A 21,426-nucleotide genomic window follows, 5' to 3' on the forward strand; every position below is an offset into this window, starting at 1 on the left:
AGTGTAATAACTGGTTGGTTCGCGGGCTTTTTCTTGTTTCAGCGCATGTGCCCGCTTTCGTTTCGTTCGTCCTTCTCGTTGCACCGGCGACTTCGATTGTTCGCCACGAGTGCATTGTTTTCCGACCGATCAAATTTGCCCCGGCATTTTATATGGCTATTTATTAATCCGCCATTTCTTTTGCAACAAAATCACCTGTTGTTAATGTTTAAGAAGAAAAAGTATTTAGACTCAAACGAAGCAGGCAGAAATTTCTATTATATTAAATTATTCAAAATGCTTTATGAGAGGAAAAGAATGTTTGATATTAAATATAACAAAAGTTTAAATTATGAAAGATTGCAAGTGAATAGGAAATTTTAATATTTAACAGAAGGTTAATTAAGAAAAAATGTATAGTATTTAAATATATTAGGTTGATAATTAAAGTATTACAAATATTTTTTTAATGACAGCAAAGCGTAATATATCATTAAATCGAAAGATCGCATGGTAGGTTATTTATGTACGAACACGAATACTACGAGACGGCCGGTGCGCTCACGTTTTTATTTAAATTCTAAAAACTACGAAACAAAATTTTTGGATCCTGTTTATTGCTGGTCCGGGTAACGTCTTAACCAGAGAACCGAGAGTCGATACAGTAATGGAGTAGTACGTTTTTCAAAAGTATCGCTCGTGAATAAATATTGATTGTTCTTCAAACAGGCGTTTGTAATTGCGTGTGCGGGCGAACGCTGCCTTTATAAAACTCGTTGGAAACCGCATGGAATGTAAACCAGAATGCTCCGGGACATTAATGTGTATTTATTGAGAGCGTCCTGTAATGTTTTTATCGGCTACGTTTAAGCTCCGAACGAAACGATTTGCCGGGATATGTGTTAGGATCCTAGTCGTTCTTTTAACGTTTTCAATACGTACTCGACAATTTACGCTGACGTTTTAATCCCTCGCGTATTTTTTGTTATTTTATCCGTCCGTTAAGAGACTTAACGAAACCATTATCGGATGGGCGACTTTATAAACATCGTTAATTCTTGTTCTATCCCTTGGTTTTATGGGGCAGGTAGTTACCGAGCTGCGCAAGTTTTAAATAATTGTGAGAACAATAAATTAAGTTGCCACTGAAATGGTGGTTCGTGTTAAAGAAAAGTTACGAACAGAAAACAGCATTTGTTAGAAATAGTAATTTTGTATACAATTGACTTGCAGCTATGGTTGACATAAAAATTGCACGCAGAACAACGTTAATAATTACTAGCAACTACCTAATAATTATTGCAAAAAAAATATATAACCATCATAAATTTTGCGCTATCGCTGTTTGTCAAAAACTGGTTATTTTATTTATTATGTATTTATAACTAATAAAGGTATGTATTGATTAGATATTTTTTGATTAATATGTAAATAGTTATTTAATATTTTTTTCCTGAAAACCAGATGTACTATTTAATCATAAATTTAAATGTATAATCGAGAACAGTCTACGTAAAAATGTAATACGTAAGTTATTAGCCTATGCTATAATAAATATTATTTTATCATAAAAATATTTGATATACAGTAAACTGACAATACAGATAAAGTAATAACTTCATTGTAATGAGATAAATGGTACTCTATCCTTTGCAATTTCGTGCTAGCTAATTTCACTCTTGAACTCTCTGTCTTATGACAAAAGATTATTTCAGTTATTTAACTATCTATGGTGCGCTTCAACACGAAATAACCAGTATTCTTGCATTATGTTTGGTGGCCAGGAATTTGTTTATAAAATAAATTCACTATACGATTATACATTTTCCATGTAATAAGACACGACAATTTTCTTTAGTCCGGTTTTTTTATTTTCTATGATAGTTGGTGTCGTTAACATCTCAAGTTAAAGTTGATGTGGGGTCCATCTTTATAGTCACTAAATCGTTTCAAATTAAATATTAAAAATAAAGGTTTGTATTTTAAAAAACTTTAAAAACGTGATTGTATAGCTCCTTTGTTACAAAGTAGCTTTAAAATTTTTCCAACCCTTTCTAATCACCCTGTATATAGTGATCGCTCTATAATTCTAGTGGGATGTGATAGAAAAATAATTGATGGCAGTACAAAGTCTGCACGGACATATAGTGATTTAATTTAATATGAAATAATCTAATTTTTAAAACGCTTTTTCTTACTTTATTACCACTTTTTATTATTTCTGACACCATTAATTTCACGATACATTACTCACTGCTTTAAAGCATTTGCAGATATAACCAACCACCTTCTATACTAGCTGTTCCGATCGACTTTCTACTGCTAGAAGTATAACAATATGTTTATCGCTTCAAACTGAAATAACACGAATGCGTCCGTTTTGATTTAGCGAAACTAACAAACTAGTATTGCTTTAATTAAATCAAGTGACCCGGCCGATTTAGCCCATTAACTCTTGAGTGCGATTGAAAATACTTATGAGCGATGACAACTGCTGTTGTTACCCAATTGATCCCTAGGGAACGTTCGGAGAACAGTTGACCGCATTGCTTGCGTATGTATAATACAATTTGTCTGTAAATCTAATGTTGCTTCCACGTATTACTTTTCTTTCATTGTATACTATTATGAGACTTGCAGAGCAATCAACGATTGTAAGAGATTTCGCTCAAAACCAAAAAAAAAAAGAGATTCCTTAAACAGAACAGTGCCACGTATATGTATGTACGCATTAAGCATTTTCGAATGGCTTAATTTCTAACATTTCAATAAATCTATTTGTGTAAACGATCATCCTTGGTGATTTGAGTTTGTTTTATACATTTGCAATAATAAAATAATAAGTTTGTATAGTAAAAATTTTGTAATAATGCAAAATACATAATATATTATATTTAGATAATCATATATTTTTATTTCTTTGATGACATTCATTTTGTGACTAGGTTTTTCAGTACACTTGTTCAGTACAGTGTTATTGATGAGTCATTCATTAGGTTTGCGATTATTGAACTCCTTTGAAGTACAATTTCAAAATCACGTCTTTTGGATTAGTTAATTCAAAGGTTTATGTCAGGTTTATGGTAGGTAGTTCCTAAGCAGTTACAAATTTATGGTATACGGTTGTTGTCTTTATGATGTTTGGTTTATGTAGATTACCTTGGTATCTCTCGCTTATCGCAACAGCCGAAACAAGATAAAAACACTCTTAAATTTAACATTAAGATGTTAGGTTTTAGTGAAATATCCGTAACTTTTATTATTATATAAGATATATCCGTAGAGTCATTTATTAAAAAAATTACTAATAATAAATGGGACAACCAAAGCTTTAGGAAATGAAAGAAATACATTTTTTACATTATTTTTAAAGGTTTTTATGGTCCAAATATCACACTGTATACTTTTTATCAAAAATTATACCTTATCGTCATGATCATTTCAACTGCACGACATCCACAGCTGGATATCAGCCAGTTATACCCCATAAAGTTGCCATACTTGTGATTTTAAATATATTTAGCTATTTTTCTCACAAAAATTCGCCCTGGTCAGTAAAGTTGAAGACATAAAGATGTTTGATATTATGAACAATCGCTCGTAGATCAATTTGATTGACCGTTCTTAACAGAAGTTGTGTTAGGCAATCGGCGGTTAGGCATCCTTTTAGATGGGGGACCGTTATTGATGTTTACGACTGAGCGCTTCCGTGCTCCGTCAGTCACGTATAGGTAAAGCCTGTGGTCATTATTGTCGTAGTATTCATATTGTGTACATCAATCAAAAGCCTTTAATATTGAGATATTTTAGAGGTCTTTAATACTAGATAAATTTTTATTTTCATAAAACATATAGTTTCGAAGCCTTAAGGATCTGGAGTAGAGACCACGGACTGGCACAGCATAGACCTACAAGGTGGACAAACTAACTTGTTATGATCGTCGGAAGACACCGGATGCAGGCCGCGCTCTACCGGGACTATTGGGGAAAATCTATAGAGGAACATAGGGCATGTTGATCAGTTGACGGCCTATGGTAAAAGTGATGATGACGAAATGGTATGAGTAAGACTTGTTTATGGCTTAATATCCATCTTCAGATTCGTTAACTTATGACGTCATCGGGTTATTGTCACCATTAGAGTCCATTCTACAGATGTGTAACATCGACCGATAGACAATATCTGATAAAATAATTTGATTGACATGTTGTTGACACAACATGTTCTTCATAATATAGTAGTTTATCTTAAACTTTAAATAAATTATTTATCTCAATGAAAAGAAAAACACAGGTAAAAATAAATTGTTTGTAATGAATATTGCAAAAACTTGCTAATGCAACTGATGTACCATAAATAATGATTTATAACGAGCATCATAAATATATTGCTTTCAATGCGATGTTGTGATGATATACGATAGTTGTCGCATGCTGAACTGTAACACAAAAAACTTTACATGGTATACAACGTCGGTAATAGAGCTGTGGGAGATAATAAACATAAATATTGATAATCATTAAAAATGTACGAAAGCCAGTCCATTTCATTCATCGCCTATAGGAAGCGGGTTTATATGTACTTTCTATGCGATGGTTCGGTATGCATTTCCGTTCTGTAAGTTAAAAGAAATAAATTTAAATAATTATCACATTAAACGAGAAATGTTGTACATACAAAGAAAGTAATTAAAACGTTCAGATAATATTGTAAAGGAAACTACAGATCTTTTAAAATTGATCGAGATAAATTCAAACAAACTATAAGATTTATGAATAGTTAGGAAAAATGTATTTAATTCTAACAATTAATATTCCAGTGTTTGAAAATTAAATAAAACCAATGACTTTCTCATAGATTTTTAATAACTCCGGTTTTCGGTCCAGCGTTTTTCGACGAACTTCATATGGTTGGCTATGAACCTTGTAGGTACGTCCTGTGTTGCATTAGCCGGCCCGTGTCCAGAACCTTAAGGCACCATTGTCTATCTGTTCCGTCCGTTATGTGGCCTGCCCACTGTCACTTCGACTTGCCTTTCCGCTGCTCTATGTCAGCTACTTTCGTAATTCTACGGATATCCTTATCCCTAAATCGATCTCGTCAAAAAATACAGTAAATGTGTTTATATCTATGTAATAATACCGTTTTTTAGTCTAGTCGATATTACGTAGCAAATGTTGGTTGATTAAATTGAAGTTTATCCATTTATTAAATGACGTTATAAAATTATCAATCAACGCGGAATTGATCGCAGCTTACGGCGATCGTCACATTGGATAGCATCGGATTTATTTCCAACATTAACGTTGCAATCTTTATAGAACAAACCGTTGGGAAAGGGAACGCTAGAAGGCGGCGCGGATCAAACTGACAGAGCTCTATTTAATAATAGTCCTCCCTCTGAAGATTATCTGCAACGCGTCCGCCCAGAGCGAGTCGGTAGCCCTGTCGGCCGTCATTATGCAATTGAAACTTAGTGAATTATTACGCACGATAATAATCTCCATAAATAAATAAATCCAGGCGCGCTGGGCGGCGGTATAACGTTGTTGAACATTCGCTTTCTATGCGACTCTTCCTTGTACAAGATCTGCTTACAGGTTTATAGCCGCTTCCCTGCTTCGGCTCCGATTAAACGGTTTGTGCTATGTTTATTTTGTAACTCTGATCATCGGTGCCGGAAGATTTGTGATTCTTATCTTATACTTTCGTAAGCTTTTTGCATCTTTTATCACTGCTTTGTTTGCTATTATCTTATTAATATTATATTTAATCTGTGATGTGTACGCGTTTTTTGTACGTTATTTTTGATTTGTTTGGCAAGTTTTTTTTTGTCCAAAAATTTTACGTATTTAAATTTGAATCTAATTATTATTTATTAGTTAAATAACCAACAGCTAACATAAATCATTTTAAAGAACAAAAAATAAAAGAGACTACAAGCTATTTATCAATTTTTACTTTTATAAATATTTTATTTATTTGATTTGTTACAACAAACAATTGTACAATTATCCTATAGAATTGTTAATAGCTAAATTCTTGTCAATTACACAACATAGCACTATTATAAACTAAATAATATTTAAATAAAGTGGTAATAAATTCATAAAAAATGAGTAGTTCTTTTTTTAATACAAATCAAATATGAAAGGTAGAATTAGAGTATGTTACTGAATAATTGTAAAAGTTACGTAACACATAAATACATGTTATCTATGATTCCGAATAGGAATAGAGAAATGTACATTGCTGTAAACATTCATGAAATATTATTGTTTACAAGCAAGTTTTTATTGCTTCTTTTTTTTGGACCCTTTATAGGGCACCTTTAATTTTTAATCATAATAATATCTTTTATCGATCTTAATATCTTCCATATATTCCTCTATTATCCGTCACATATACATACATTCCCAACTCCGTTTACCTTTTATACTTCGTCTCTTTCTTCTCGCCTTTTCTACAGAATACTGCATTTTACAATTTTCGTTTAATTTGTTTGTTTGTTTGTCTGTACTAATACTCCATGTTAACTTCGATATTTTAAAATTTTTAAAATATCGTAGAAGAAATATCGAATATAATATAATTCTTTATTATATTTTTTTCGCACATATTTGTAGTAGATACTAGTAACGACTTCTAAGTAACGAATATCTATGACAATACTTAGTTTAATATTATCGTTCGAGGGATTTCGTAGCATCATTATTTATTGATATTATTATAGACATAGGATTATATACAAAGAAGTGTTTACGCAATGAGAAGAATTTTAGAATAGCACGAATTGGTAAAAACTAAAATCATTAAAATAAAGAAATTCTCTATAATAGCATCCTTCAACTTACGCTACGAGTATTCCGAAAGAACCGCAAGTAACTCTGAAGTTTTTTTTTTTAGTTTATTTTCATAATATTATTGATATTCTAGTAGAACAAATAATTTACAAGTTTTATTAACACTTAAAAAAATCTACACGCTGTAAAAGGATTTTTTACAATATTTTGTTTATTTATTTTATTTTTGTAAATTTAGAGACATCTAAGGAAGTGTTTTGAAATACACAGTTGCCCATAAAAATGTTACTGATGCTACGAAGCTTAGAGAAAGGTGTACAATTTAATAAAGCTACAGGGATCGACCAAGATTCGATTCTCGAATCTATGATTTAAAAAGGCTCGACCGTATACGATTCGTTACGATATACTCACAAGTTGGCCGTCGCACCCAAGGGTACCGTTAGCTAAACAGATATTAATCATAATTTTCACTGACGCATTCAACTCGACTATTTTTTGATAATAGTTATTAACTCTTTGATTGTGAACTGTGTGTGGGCGACGGGAGGCAGCCAGTGGAAAATTGCCGTGCGACACAGTGCCGTAATGGATTACAAAATACCCGAGACACCGCTGAAATAGTGAAATAATCGCTTCCTGTTAGTTGCCCGCGCACTCACTTCGCGTTGTTGCCGGACAAGTTGACACGACTCAAACACAAATATTGAATTAACTACTAGCTACTCTGCGAAAGAGACGAAATATTCCTATAAAAACGAAGTATATACACCTATATAGTTAGTTTTCGTAAACCAAAAATGAAGCCATTTTTTGCACACACAAATTAAAGCTATCTAGTACAGTACGTGAAACGTAGTAACGATTTTTTGTGCATATTTAAAATTATTATGTATAAATACAGAATATCTATACAGTGCAGTAACTTAACTAGCATAGTACAGTATATAGTAAGTTGTCGCACAAAAAAGTATAGTTCTTATAAGTATTAAAGTAAGGAACATTTTTGTGTGTAATTAATACATATTCATAGACAATAATTCAAGCAGTGGTAGCCCAGCTGCAGAGGAATAAAACTTGCGATCGAAAAGTCTTTAAAACTAGAGATACCGTTCATTAATCAGAAAGATTTTAAACTTGTCTTTTAAATTATTTTAATTTTAGTTACTACTGTTAGAAGTGACAGTCCAGAAGTAGAGAACTGTATAAACTTTATATAGGATATATTTCGAGAAAGCCTTTGCCTTGCAGAGAGCGTTTATGGACTGAAACGACGAATTGACAACGATTATTATCCATTAGTGGATGGTGTTGATATTCCTCTAGAGAAGAGTAAGTAGACAAAGGTACACAATCGCTTACAAAGGTGAGACTGCTCAACCGGCAGTTCCGAGTATAAATATAAAATTTTCTTTTTAGTCGTTTATTTATAATGTTTATGAAAATAACTACGTGTTTTACAATTTTCAGAACACAGTACAATCGACAGAATAAATTACAATTTAAGAAAAATTAACAGATACTATCGAGGGAGTATCCTTAGAGTATTTATAAACTTGTATTGACATATCCAAACAATCATTTTGTCAGTCAAAACTATACCAGATATTTAACAGAGGAACTGTTATCGTTTCGTTACTATAAGAAATAAAATAAAAAACCGAAATAGACCTCTTTTTGACCTAAAACATTCAATCAATACTTTCACTAGTAACGTAATAAATTTTCAATCGATTTAAAGAAGAAAAATTGGACTCTCGTTTTGTATTCAATTTAAAAGCGCCACGAATGAAAGGTAAATTAATTTGAGAAGTCGATTTTATGTATCATTTTTTACATTTGCTCGACCGTTACGAATATAGCAAAATTTAATGATTATAGGTTGAGAGCTTTTTTACCGCTGACCCACAAAATCTATTATTATGCTTTTGATTATTTATGACTAATAGGTCCCTTTACAATATGCTTAGGCGTGCTAATACAATAAAGGCTTATTGGACCGAACTGTCACTGCTGTCAAAATGAAAATTGCAGATTCCGTGGGTTTGAGGTGGCCGGGCGCAGAGGGTGCATAACCTAAGACGTTTTATAAAGTTTAAAAGCTTTAGATTTTCCGATAGACCCTTGGCTCGGATCGCTACATAATAGTATTTGACCGGATTGGAAGACCGCCGCGCTATTAGATCGCTAAGGTGGATGCTCCATAGACCGTGACTAGGGTCAAACGTTTTGAGGGGCCTCGATTTCGGTTGTCACCCGCTAAGCATTCCGATACGATGGCACCCGAGAGAGCCGAACCTCGGCTTGATCGGTTGCTATTGCCTGGCTGATTGAAAGTAGTAATTAGGAAATTTTTGGCGCTGGTAGATGAAGGGACAGAAGAAACTCCAGCAACGCTTCTGTCTAGTACGATCGGGGGTTGGCGTCCTATGTGATATACGATCCAGTCTCGTTTCCGATGAAACCGGTTGGTTATTGAATGGCGACGATGACAGTGTGTAATGTACGTGGCTTGTCTTATTGCTATCGTGTCGTCCGGAAATTCGAGTACATATCTCCGTTTCTGGACGCAGCGTATAAATGTACCGGGTGTGATCGTATTGTAGGTGGCGGAACCTGTAATCAATGTTAAGGGTGTTGAGCGGCAGAGTCAAAGTAATAAATTGATGCCCGTTTTATGAATTGGGCGATTGTTGGCAGTTCCAGGTCTACACACAGGTGTTCACTGTTTACGTATCAAGGCGTGCTGGTTACTCTTCGCATGAACCTGTGTAGTGTCATGATATATTAACTTTATAAGAATCGGCTTGTATAGTTGGAAAAGTTAACAAATATTTTAAAGTGCCTATTTTATAAAAACGGATTGTACAAATAAATTTGAATACCTTTTTAAGCTGCATTTTAATTAGCTACGCATCATACGTGGATCTTGAAGAAGGCCGGTCTAAGTTGGTTTCAAAATGTTGTCTTTGAAGACGGTGTTACAAAATCCGTAGATCCAATATCAGACCCATCTCAAAATAAATATAGATAGACTCTAACATCTGTCTACTGGAATTTTTTCAGCTAAATAGTTCGCAGGGGAAGCCAAAACCTCAAACAACTAATAGTGACTGGAGAAGTTAAGAGAAAACGTCCGAGAAGTCGTAATTCTATCAGTTGTTCGGACTAAATTCGTTGGTCACTGGACACTAACTTTCATGATGCGCTTCACGATGCCAATGACAAAAACAGGTGGCGCAGTATAATAAATTGAAATGTTCTAGACTCTCAGCAACGAGGACAACGATGTGAGGTGGAGGATGTGATGAAAAAGTGGGTAACTCTATCATTAATTGAATTGATCTTAACAGGTTGTCCTTAAAACTATTGTAATGTTATTAATAATAAATTTAATGACCCAAGCGCACATCATCTGCTGGGTTTTTACTCAGCAATCTATCTCATATTTTTTAATTATTTAGAACGAGAGGCCTAGTATAGCCTTTTAAATTAAAGTGAAGTAAGAAAAACCAAATTAAAGCGTATTAAAGAGGTTCATGTCATATAACATGAAAAAGACGATTGATATCGCTTGGTCTACTCGCACGTACAAGCGGACGATACCCGTGGAGATGACAAATTGGTTGATCAACCTTGTTAGTTAAAAGTCTTGGGTCCGAAACAAAACAAGAATGTCATTATCATTGTATTAAGCTTCTAAAGGACCTGTACTGGTTAGTGACCGCTTAGATCTTCGCCAACGATAAGCTTTTTGGTGTAAGACTTAATTCCTAAAGGGTTTTGCTCCATCAATTATTCCATAAAGTTGTCTCAGTATTGGGACTCCGCCAGTGTATCGTGCGGTCCTCTAATTGAATTTATGCGAGATTGTGACCGCTCTGACGTCACGGTTTACTGCTAATTGATCGAATATTCGAGCAACGATAAGCCACGGCGTAACGGATTCATTTTAATATACAATACCGTGTTATGTTAAGATAGAATAGTTAAAATGTTGGTCATGATATTTATTCATTTTTTTATATCAAATCTAATAGCTGTTTGTACGAAAAGATTTGTACTTGATGATTTATTTGATAACTATTAAATTTGTATACATTTGTTATTTTTTATCATTTGTTAGTTATAAAAAAAGTAAACTTTATATGGGTTTTTAAAAGTATGTTTCCTTCAATGAATATGAAAACTTTTTAACTGTACGCTAATGTTATTTATAAATACATAATTAAGAATAAATTTGAGGATTTCGTCTAATTTGAATTGAATATTTTTGTTTTCGTGAAACATTATGTAGTAATATATATTTTAAAATAAATAAATGTGGTAAATATATCGTGTATCCATAATATGAAAGAGTAAATAAATTCTATATTAAATATTTTGAAGTTAATTAATTTTACGTGGATATATCGATTAAGAAATAAATACAGATAAAATCCTTAAGAATGAGTGTATCGTCTTTATAGTACAAGCACGCAATTATTTTTTTGCAGAGGCTGGCCATTTACAAACAAAACGAAACAAAAGCAAAAGCGCTTTCTCGCCGAAGACGGACAATAAAAGCGGCCGGGCTTTAATTAATATTTACAGTGGAACATTACTATAACTCGCATCAACAAACAACTATCAACACGATCAAGGGCGTCGTGAGCGTCTGAATAAAAACTTCAACTTAATTACTAATCACTATAAAGCAAACATTCAATTTACAAGGCGGGTTAATTGCGGCGGCCGCATGATGCTTTGTAAAAAGCCAGCTAAAAAACTGTAACTTAACTTATTTCTTAATTATAGACCGATTCATAGACCCGTCGCGAGCTTTAAGCGAAAGAGCAGTTGACGTGAACGTCTCGGTTGGTTTTCTTGTGCTCCGCCTTTAACGTTACGCAGTAAGGGCGGTTATGGATTGAACACTCTGTTCCTCCGCTAGGGGCCTCAGTAAATAGTATTTCCAATAATTACATACTTCGGACAGAGGTTATCAGCCTTTTAATACATGTTATACGTTCTTTATCTTGCGATCTGCACTATTTTGTTACTTCGTTAAAAGATGGGGAAAAGGAGGGTGGTTCACGTTTTTGTAATCATGAGAAGGAGTAAGGTTTTTCGTCATCAAATCCTTGGTAAGTTTATTACTGAATCCTCCATTTAATAAGGATTTTAAATTTTGATGTGTAATTTTTCGAATGGAGTATTTTGCGTGTCAATTTTAAAAACTTGTTAAATTTTTTAGCGTGTCAAGGTAAAGTAAATTCTACTTTACGTGCTTAGATCACCAGGACGTATCTAATAGAAATAAATTTTAGCGCTAAGATCAATGTATGTTTGTTATAAACTTAATTCCGAAGTGATAATTTTAAATGATAAAACTCTAGAACCATAAATGTCTTGGCCACCTTACAGTTTCAAAGAGTGTCCCATTGTTGGCAACGGGTTAGGCGACAAATGGAACGGCACTCAGACAGAATTAAGCCTAGCAACGGAGTCTAATTTGAAAAAGCCAGACATATAAATTCTGCTCTAATCCTACAATTGTGTGCGGGGAAATTGGACGTAATTTCGTACGCACCGACTCGCCCTTTAGGCAGCAAATCGTTGCGGTTTATTGCTCAACGTGTGTTAGGTTGCTTTATAGGCCATTTTGAATAGCTGTAACTAGCTGAGACATAGATGCTCGCATGTATTAATGATTTATGTCATTTGTTGTACGTAATATGTATTAAATGGGTTACGGTTGTAACGCGGGGGCATTAACTTCACTGTCATTAATCATGGCGGCTAGAGACATCGAACTGCAATCCCGATAGATTGTCTATTTATAAATCAATATTTGTATGACAATGTTATTTACTTGTGATAAGTTTTAAATACATCATACGAATTACAAAAAAAAAACTTTTTACTTATAGCTTAATTTGAAATATTTAAATTCCCTTGTATAGATTTTTGTAAAATTTGTCTAATTTAATAAAGTATACAAGATATCGCAACGTAAGATATACACACACAGAGGGAACCAACGTCTTTGTTAAGGTCGTTGGAAGACGGTTATAATAGGCTGCCTTCAACCGGTTCTATTGGAAATCTAATGTGGTAGGTGTATGTCAATCTGTGGACGACCTACGGATAAAATGACGATGATGATAATAATGTAAAATATCATAAGATTTAAACAGATTAAGTTACAATAAATGTGTTTAAATTATACTCTATTCACCGGACAGAACTAGTAACAGAAAATGAACAATGTTCTATAACAGTAGTTAGTGATAAAGAGAGAAGAGAAAAGATGTTTTTCCATGCATTTGCTTTTCGCCGCTTCGCCTCTTCTGGCTGTTATATTGATTGTTCCTGCTTGCCCTACGACTTGGTGTATTTTATATTGATTTTTTATTTAACCTGTGATTTGGATTGCTCTTGCCTTCATTCCTATTTAATACTTGATTGTTTCTCGGATAACGACGAAAGACAATCAAGTCAATGATTGTTTTTCGAACAATGAGGAAAACCCAGTTATAAATGATTACAACGGTTTTTAGGTCAACCAAAAGGATAGCGATTAAAAAATTATGTATAAATTCTTACGCGTACACGATGACCAATTAAAAGCAGTTGGGTGCTCAACTACCTCTATCTTTATAATTTTTCTTACCTGATTACGAAAGTGCGGTTGAGAGAGAGAGAGAGAGCTATCTTAATTCTGGTGAGTATAATTAATTTTTCAATTAGCAGATAACCAGATTATTACAGCAAAATCTTTGCCATTTTTGCTGTTCTTTGAATTTGTACTTTGCTACTTATTCACGTAATTAGATGCTTATTGCTGGTTTGTCGATTATCCGCATACGCAAAAACAAGATATGATTTTTGTCATTAGGCCTCATAAATCATAATATTTAAAATAGTTATGAATAATCATATACATTAACCTACATACACACGCTAACTCTGTGTGTTGTACAAACAAATTTATTATTTCTTATAAACAAATGTTTGTGTTAAAGTTTCAGTTTGTGATTCATTTTTTTCTTATGTCACTCACATGATAAGTTGCTCAGATCATCGAAGAACTTGAAATTGACTATGCCTTCTCATTCTACTATGTTTATAGAGAAATATTTTACTGTAGTCGCTGTCAGATTATAAAATGGGCTACCAGAATTAATTAGATACGCTAAATCGCTGTCAGCATTTAAAAAAATGGTGGAAGAGCTTCCTTCGCCCTTAAAATAGGATATTGTGTACCATATTTCAATTTTTCGTATGTTTACTTGTTATGTATATGTACCTTTTAGTAATTATGTATATATTTACATATGTATACATACATGTATATGTAGCTCTGTGTATATATATATATATTTGTATTGGTTTGTTAGTATATATATATGTATTTCTATGTACGTACAGCCTAAACTGTACACCCTCGCTTTCATGTCTCTCATCTCCATCCAAAGGTTGTCTGGTGGAGATCGCCTCGAGCGATAAGGCCGCCTCTTATACCATATGAATTGATTCTTTTTTTTCTCTGTTTAATATGTGAGTCCTCTTATGCTGCGTTACTGGTAGGTGATCTCCATTCCAGAGCCTGCAACACGCTCCAGCAACCAACTGTTTGGTCTTACCATTGTCACTTCAACAAGAAAATCCGATGTGCTATGCCGGGTATGTTCGTCTATGGATTTCAATCGTAATTCCCAATCAAATGGTATTATCCTAAGTAATAGGTGTTACTTAGGATGGACTTGGATGGATAGGACTTGGAGAGGTCTCCATGGCCGGTTAACTTAATTTGCCAAGAAGGCCCGAAGTGGGAGACTACATTGCCGTCAATGAGTATAGAAATGCCATTGGTGACCAGCATTGCTGTTTCTACCAAAATGGTTTACCTAATATCTTCAAGAGAACAGTACATAACCTATTCATAGGCAAATCATCGAATGCAACTTAACAGTTTAAAAATCAAACGATTCTATCATAAAAAATATACTTTCAATATTAAAGAATATTTTTAAACATCTTCAGTATTCGCTTAGCGATTTCCCGTTTTATTACGGTCCACGACATCACGTACTTATAAAAGTAATAAGATTAAAAAGATGCAATTTTGTGGACAGGGTTCGTTGTGAATTCTTACGGAGAATATATTGCACATTATGCAGCTTTCCGTTCGCAGAATTATTCGTTCATAATTGTATGAGTCTCAAGATATTATGTGGAAATTAAATATAATATAAATAATGATAATCTTTTTTCACGTATATGATATTATCAGTGTTGTTAAAGTATAGAAAACATTTCAAGTGCAACCTATCTGTTAAGATATATCTCCTATAACTAATGAATGAACGAATTAAGCGCAATATATTTTCTTTTTTATTTAGTGGTAATAGATAAATACATAACACATTAAAATCGGCTTCTTTTCTTTATAGTTTTTTTTAAATATCTTTCACAATGCGGTTAGTAAATATCTTAAAACTGTCGACGACAAATTTTGTTAGTGATTTTAGCGAGCTACACATCTATTTCTAGTAAAGAAGTTTTCTCTGAAAGAGACGGGACAAGCTATGATTTAGCACGTAAACCCAGGGCTGATAGATTCTTTTTTTCACGAATTCATTTTGTTTTTATCGTTAGTAGTTTTAAAGTATATATACGAATACTTTTCTTTATTTTCATAAAACAATATATGTATATAAATTCATTGATGATCAAGTCTATAGGCGATAAAAGTCAAGCTTTACAATCCCACAGTTCAAATGATAATGGCGAATGAAATTTAATTATAATGTTATGATTATATAAAGATATTCGTAGTGAAATATCGCATTTAATAAAAATTATACGTAAAATCGTTAACACTATTAAATAAGTGATATTCGGTTCGCCGCAGGAGTTTCGTATCGCTGATGTAAATCCAAACATTTCTAGGTCGATGACCTTTAGTGATTTGTGAGGAATACTAGAAATAATATTTGTAAAATCTCTGTAGATCCTACATGAGACCATTTTAGACATTTGCTTACAGCCTATGATGTCACAGTGCTTCTTTGTATCAACCGTAAGATGCAGGAATTGAATGGGGGACATCGTTAGGTTGTATGCTATTCTAAAATAAGCGGATACAATAGAAGACATAATTAACATTAACCATTTGTAGTTCAACTACGGCGTTGTGTACACAGTCATTACGCAATAACCGGGGTACGATTGTTTTAATTTTATTCCCGCTGCTTTGTGCCGTGTTTATCCAGGATCGGAGGCCATTTGTCGTCGGGAAATCCTTCTGAGTGACAAACAATAAGCTATTGGGGACGTTAAACCGTGGCGGGGTCTCCGCTGCCCACTCCTCCCTGGTTACATCTTGCGGTTGGTTTGTTAGTGTTGTCCCGTAAAAGGTTCCCGGCGATTATAATGGATTGTAATTGTGTACTCATAAGTACCTCGTTGGATTCCGATTGATCTGGCGATACCGAAGTAATACGGTATAATTGACGTTCGCTGTGTTTTTATTGAGCATTAAATATTCAGTGTGTTTTTGCTCGTTGCTTCGTGAAGATTTATGTGTCAATAGGTTGTGATTATGGAAATGTCGGATGGTTGGTTTGTGTCTTAGAACTATTGAGAGGTTGGTTCGATCTTAATCATTTGAAGAACTAGTTATTTGCTTGTATTAAAATGTTAGTTTAGTTCTCTAATGTTTCCTTTATCGTATTGTCATGTAAATGTCGTGAGAATATTTGTATTTGTTAATGTTTTCAGTACAAATTGAGCGAATCGATGCAGCCTTGAAAATAGATATGTTTGTTTCGATTACATTTAATTCACTTCTTTAAGCAGATAAGTGTTTCTGTCTTAGCTTTTCTTAGCTTGTACTAATATTTAACGTAATTTATTTGTCTACTTATTTACTCTGCACAAGGTATTTGACGCTTCAGCTGCCCATGGCAACGTAAAGGCCTTCCTCAAAGATTGGGAGAATATACTATAATCGCTAGGCTTGGTAGGTGGGTTGGCGATCACAATGTGGTATTAAGTATGCAGAGGACGCTGGTACCCATCCTCTGAAAACTTGTTTGTGAGCAGTAGCAATCCTGTATTTATACACAAAATGTGAATTATATAAGATTATATCACGGAAATCGAATCCTCGACTTACGATAAGCTACTACCCATATAAATAACTATATAAAAATATTATATAAATATGTTGCTACGTGATTTATTTTTTTATTGTTTTCATTTGAGTAAATAACAATTCACATATAAATCGCCTATAGCAATCTTAGTTTCGTCGAGAAAATTAATATAATTCATTATTAATACATGTTTATGCCTTATATTGTCTTTTACAGCATTGAGAACATACTTGTTACATTACATTTGTAGTTAAATTTTCAGCTTTGATTTGAATTTACCAGATCTTGCCATCGTATCTCAATTTTTCGACTATATAAAAATTCTTTAGTAAAGCACAGAAAGGGCGCGTTCTTTGCTATTTTATATGAGTATTATTTCCTTGAGACAACAATAAACATTGCCTTAAGACAGCCATATTACAAAGACTATCACCCATATTCAAAAGGAAATTCTCAAGAAATAGAGAAAAAAAAAGATTATTGTGTAAAGTACAAATTTAGTTAGTATTATAAAAATGTATATTATTAATTTATAAAAACTATCATCGTCTTACCCTCCTCACTGCCGCCATCAGAAAGGTTTTGATGTAATCACGCCTTCGCGTGTGACGAGATCGCATTACCTATACATTTCGAAGGATCCACAACCACCCAGAAATTGTTATATTGAAAATTTAAGATATCAAACAAGTATACTTCTCGGTAGCCGTGTAAAACTTTTATTTTTTTTATTTATTCGCGGTAAAAAAAACACGTTTAAAATATAAGCTTATTAAAAACAAAATACTAGCATGTTTTAAAATACAAGCTTCAAAAACAGGAAAGCCAATAGAGTAAATTAACTAGACCCTATGCGTGACCACTCTAATAATCGATTTAATATTTTAATAAAATTTACTTACAAAATAATTTCTTTATTTCGTATACTGCAAAAGCTTAAAAATGAGGTGATAACATTTTTATTCCAATGATTATAGTACATGATATTTTCTTGTTTAATTATTTCCAACACGCATTATATTGTTGATTGATGTCAAAAATATTAATTCATACTATTTTCCTAGTGATTTTTCCATTTTTACTACATAAAAACCTTCTTCTTCTTTTTTTAAAAAAAAACAAAGAAACTCTCGAGTTCCCATATCGAGTTTTGTGTTTAGCAATGTATTATAATTTACATATAAATATAAACATTTCATATGTATCTTTGTGTTTAATTAAAAATCTTATTATCCCAAAAATATATTATAACGTAATGAAGTGTTTTAAAATAATCAAGTAAAAATTGATATCTTTATTGTGTTTAATTACGGCCACTAAACAGACAAAACGACAGAAGCGTGATTTATATTTAGTAACATAAAAGTATGATATATTGTCTCTTAATGTGTTACAAACTGATGTGATCTTACATGGGTGTTGGTGCTGAGGGTGTATAACGTAAATGACGTGTAAACTTCCACATTCTCGGAAGCTGTTTGTAAAAAACTCGATTCTGTTTCACTCCGTTCGCTCGCGTTGCGTGCCACGGATCAATTTACATCGTTTTTGACATGTTCTAATACTAGCCAGCTACTGTCTTGTTATAAGGTCTTTTTTATATTTACCCTCGAAACGAGACGAAAGAATCCCAACTTGATACTGTTGTCTATTTTTTGAAAATTACTTCTCAATTACACCTAACGATTAGATAATTGCGTGATATTTTTCATGTTCATTGTTATTATTAAATATGTTATTATTTTTAACTACGAGTAAATTTATACGGTTTGGTTATATTTTACAGTTTTATAATAAGTATATGCTTACTTGAATCATTATTAATGTTGAATATATAGGTGGTTTATAGATGAATAATATTTTAAGGGGTGAACACATAGCTAATTAGCTTGTATTTAATAAAATATCATAATAACATAGTAAGAAAAAACGTGGACAACTACGTATTAAAATTAATTATTGTCTACAGGTTTTCCCTGCAAGCTTCGCAATAAGTCTGTCACATTCCTATAGAAAAAAATTTAGATACTTCCTAGTGATCACTTCATAGAAGATGATTGAAAATAGGTGTAAAACCTTTTAAAGCTTTTCAGACAAATTAGTCAAGCAATCTCCTGTACAATATTTTAACACCAATATTTAATCATTATTTGTATGTAAATTCATTTTCTACTGGTACAAAATATAAAAATCATAGCTATGTATTTCAAACGCGATGGTCTCATGTCATATTTCCTAGTATCTATGTATTGCATATAATACTCAGAAGTTAGAACCAAACAGCATGTATGGGAATAATTTGTGCTTATCAGTGCTGGGAACGGCGGCGTTTATGTAACATTATCTCTACGTATCTGGTCACATAAGTATAGGTTCGCAAAACATTTTGATTTTTGTAGGATAGTCTATTTTCTATAATTAGAGACAGCGTTTTTTTTTAAATATACTTAGGTCACCTATATTTTGTTAAAACTTGCATGACTTCTATCCTAAGACAAAGAAACTGGTTAATAGTCAACCTGGTTTTGTTAGTCATACCTGATTACCATCACACGACAAGAATCTTTAATATCATTTTTTTATTCCCTTTCATTTTACTTATTTATTACTATACTTTAACACTCATGATTCTACGTAGTGACCCCATATCGGCTACCTGGATTTGATGGTTCTATAATTATATATTTGTCGATTATGATTTTTGTTGATTATTATTAGTACTTATGATAAATATATGTCATCCGTTGTAGTTAAGTATTTCCGTATCTAATATAAGTATAACGTTAGAACGTTCTTCCTTTCAGCTGATAGACGTCCACTGTAAGCCATAGGCCTCTTCCTTTATTAAACACGTTAACGTTTTAAAACACAAGATTTACATTTGGTGTTTGGGACAAATATATACGTGTATAGTTAATATACAATTTTGTCGTAAATTCATCATTTTTATATGCAGAAAAAAATTAATACGCGAAAGTTAAACAAAATTATTGTCCTGAAATTTCCATTTTTAAAGTAACTCTGTGTGTACACTATCTTCAATATGTTACGCTCTATAAAAGCCGTACAATTTTAGAACGCCAATTTTTTAAAAGTATTTCGATACTTTGGATGGATAATATGAATGAACCCAGTGCGTGTAAAAATCGATTCAGTGTTTTGCGAATAATTTATGTTCAGTCAAAAGGATTTTTTTGTACATCGTGATACGTAGATGTTAAATATTTTATATATTAACGCGGTGTAAACATGGCTGTTGTCTTTAGGCTGATGATATATGTATATTATAGTATTAGAGGTTTAAATCTATGTTTATAAATTGATTTAACAAAAATGAATGAATGGAAATCCTACAACTGATTCTATGGTGATATAAGTACGACGTCGTTATCATTTCAACAGTAGGAAGTTTACTACTCGACATAGATTTCCCGCATAAAACTTCAATAGAACCGTTAGGAAGCGGGCTTTTTGTTCGTGGGTAAATCCTGCATGGAATACCCTTTTGCTGCAGGGGCAATGAAAGGGTTATGCCGGACTCCTACCGGCTAAAACCCTATGGTCTTCTTGAACGCCTTTTGTTAAAACTACGGAAACGCTTTCGCATACTACCTAGTACTACATACTCGCTGTGGATCACCCCGAGTCTTTCGCAAAGGTCATGATAAGGGGGTTAGAGAAAGGCGCGGTGTAACACCCTCCGACATCCAGGTCTCCGAATCGGATGGGTACTTCAGATGTTTTTTCTCTCTTCTCTCTCGAAGCATCTTCCGATGACTTAAACAAGGACATGATACATTGTGACGGTGTTATGCAAAACAATTAAAGCCAATTTTATTAATGATTGTCCAATAGTATGATTAACACAAAGAAAATTTTGTTTAACCTCAAAATGAACGTTACTTTCAATGAAATTCTCAGAGCGACGTGATTCATCGAAGCGTTAATTAGATAAATTGAAGATCATTGTCATAGAAAAGCAGAACGGTGGACAGCACGCAGCAATTTGTCACGGATTACAGTCAATGATCTATTGTAACAGTATAGAGTAAGTTCGCTCGAACTCGTGTTTGATTCATTAATAACTCAATATACTAACATAGTAAATGTTTTTAATATTTATATAATCAATTATTGTGTAATAAAATTAGGTTAATGACTACAGTAAAGTAAACTTAATAATACAACCAACATATTTATCCAGTAAATAATAAATCATTAAAAATCGCAAGAAATACAAAGACACTTTTTAATCCGAAATTTTTTAATCCGAAGGATAACTTACGTAGAACGTTTTTAAATGCATTTAAAAACACAACAAATAGATCTGTAACAAAGCGATGACCATTATTGCCTTTCATAACACGGCGTAAAAGAGCTCATTCTTCGGAATTTGTCATGAATTAAATATGTAAGATGAAATTAAATTTCGTGTATAAATATTTCGTAATTAAATTTATATAATTGTAATTGTTTTTGTGATCTATTATTTTTTTTA

This window comes from Battus philenor, unplaced genomic scaffold, assembly GCF_028537555.1.
Source record: "Battus philenor isolate CCGP_79_NKW_IND1 unplaced genomic scaffold, ilBatPhil1.0.hap1 SCAF_14, whole genome shotgun sequence".
Classification (NCBI taxonomy): domain Eukaryota; kingdom Metazoa; phylum Arthropoda; class Insecta; order Lepidoptera; family Papilionidae; genus Battus; species Battus philenor.